Below are 2,752 nucleotides of genomic sequence, written 5' to 3'. Positions count from 1 at the left end.
TCTCCCGTGGAACCGCTGGTAGTTTCGAACTGCTGACCTTGTGGCTCGCCGCCCGATTCGTAACCACTACGCTACCAGAGCTCCTTATATATATACACACACATGAGGGTGGGACCAACCTGATGGCATCTAACAAGAACAGCAAACCTGTCTGTTGTTTGGCTGAAAGATGAGTCATGGGGCGAATTCATTTATATGTATATATCAAGGTTTGACAGGCTATTTGTATTTGAATATTAACCTTTGCTGTAAATATACCCATGAATGTGGTAGAACATAAGGGACCAAACTTATGAAACTTCTTAGACATACCAAACACCTTAAAGGAATGACTTGCTGGGCCTGGGGGCCATGACCAGTCTTGGGGACACCAAGCTCAGTCCACAAAGACAATTTTCTACATTTTACTCTTGTGAGTAGTGACTGGGGTCTTGATAGCTCATGAGCAGCCATCTAAGGTGCAACTAACTATTGGTCTCTCTCTGTCTGGAAGAAAGAAGAGTGAAGAAAATTGAAGATGCATGAAAATAATGAATCTAATGTACTAATGGACCATGAGAATATCAGTTTTCATGATCCTGAGGCCAAAAGAACTAGATAGCACCTGGCTACCATTACCAACTTCTCTGAAAGGGATCACATTAGAAGGTCCTGGATAGAGTGGGAGAAAAATGTGAAACAAAACTAAAAATCATTAAAAAAAAAGACCAGACTTACTGGTCATATAGAGACTGGTGGAATTAACAAGACTATGCTCCTTCTTCCTGTTCAAGTCTAGAAATGAATTCGCTCCCATGACTCATCTTTCAGCCAAACAACAGCCAGGCTTACAGTTCTTGTTAGAAGCCATCAGGGTGGTCCCAACACATAGCAACCCTGTATAGAGTTTCTGAGGAGTGGCTGGTGGGTTGGAACCACTGACTTTTAGGTTAGCAGCCAAGTACTTATCCTACTGTGCCACATATATAAGGGAATAATACTACTAAGGAAGTAAGCACACATTTAAATGATCAACCGTTTGAGATAAAAAAAGACAGCATTTTACCCATGGTAAAGGTCATAAGGTTTAAGAAGAAAGGAGGAACAGAAACAAGAAACACAAGAAGTAAATGGGATAATTGATGTTTCATTGTAATCAATGAGATAAATCAAAATGTGATGAGTCATTGAACGGAAAACCGATCTGCTCTGTAAACCTTCACCTTTACAGTAATAAGAAAAGGAAAAAGGAAACCTACATTGAGGCTGGATGGACTTATCACACTGCAATAATCTTTAAACTTTAAGCCAAAAATATCACAATTTCTTTCTACAACAAAATAAGTAATAACAGCAAATACTTAACTACTATCTAGTTTATTCTGACTCATAATCACCCAGTATAGAATTTCCAAAACTGTAAATCTTTATGGGAGCAGATAGCCTCATCTTTCTCCCAAGGAGCAGCTCGTGGCTTTGAACTACTGACTTTGTATAGTTTAACTTCATTAGCAAACAATGTCTTCCTTGAGCATTGTGCTTTTTAAAGAAAGATCCAAATGAAATTGAATTGATAATACCAGCTCTGAAGATTAGACAGGAAACCTAGAGGACAGTTTATGTTAATGAAGGAGGAACATCTCAGAAAAGGGGGGTAAGAATGGTTACAGAATTGTACACATAGAAATTGCTGAAGTGGTGATTGCTCTGCAGTGTATAGTCTCCACAACAGCAACAACCACAAAACAAATTACATATTAAAATATACTGAAATAAGGAGCTATTGTTGTTGCTAAGTGCTGTGGAATTGGTTCTGACTTGCAACGACCTTGTATAGGGTTTTCAGTGCTTTTAAAATCTTTGCAGGAGCAGAATGCATCTTTCTCCTATGGAGCAATTGGTGGGCTCTTAAGTCCTGGTGTGGCTGTGGGTTAATGCTTCAGACTGTAAAGCCGTTTGAGCTGCAAGATCGGTTGTTCAAGCTCACCAGCTGCTTCTCGGAAATCCTATATAGGATCGCTATGGGTCGGAACCGACTCGATGGCACTTAACAACAATAACAGCAACTACAATGCCCCAGACTGCAAAGCCGTTTGAAATGCAAGATCAGTGGTTCAAGCTCACTAGTCGCTCCTCGGAAATCCTATACGGGGTCGGTATGGGTCCGAACCGACTCGACAGCACCTAACAACAACAACGACTGACCTTGTCATTCACAGTCCACTGCTTATCTTATGGAGGCACAGCACTATTGAAATAAGCAGTTAAGGAACCTAGATTCTAGCACCAACGTTCTTAGCAACTTGCTGTTGGACTTTGTTGTTGTTGTTAGGTGCTATTGAGTCGGTTCAAACCAATCTTGCAGTCCAGAGCATTATCCTACAGCACCTCACCAGGACTCCATGCGGGACTTTTGGCAAATAGTTTGGTCACAAAAGTTCTCAAATAAAGAGATAAGATCATATGATTTCTAAGAGACCTCCAAAATCTTACATGGCGTAATTCATTCAAAAAACCCATAACTGAATTGTTTTTTATTCTTCAAGAAATATTTACCGAGTTATCTCATTACCATAATTTCTTTATTTTGAGACAGTTTTTTCACAGCTCTGAAGCTTCAATATATTTTACAGAAATATTTTTCAAGTGACCTAATATACTTTTTTTAAAAATGTTTTATTGTGAATTATATGGTAGTTTACATGAGAGAACTTTAGTTTTACATTCATTCCATCGTATATCATCTCATTGCCATGGATCCAATCCCCTCCAT

Source organism: Chrysochloris asiatica, unplaced genomic scaffold, assembly GCF_000296735.1.
Source record: "Chrysochloris asiatica unplaced genomic scaffold, ChrAsi1.0 scaffold00183, whole genome shotgun sequence".
NCBI classification, from domain to species: domain Eukaryota; kingdom Metazoa; phylum Chordata; class Mammalia; order Afrosoricida; family Chrysochloridae; genus Chrysochloris; species Chrysochloris asiatica.
Note: the sequence above shows the minus strand (reverse complement) of the source record.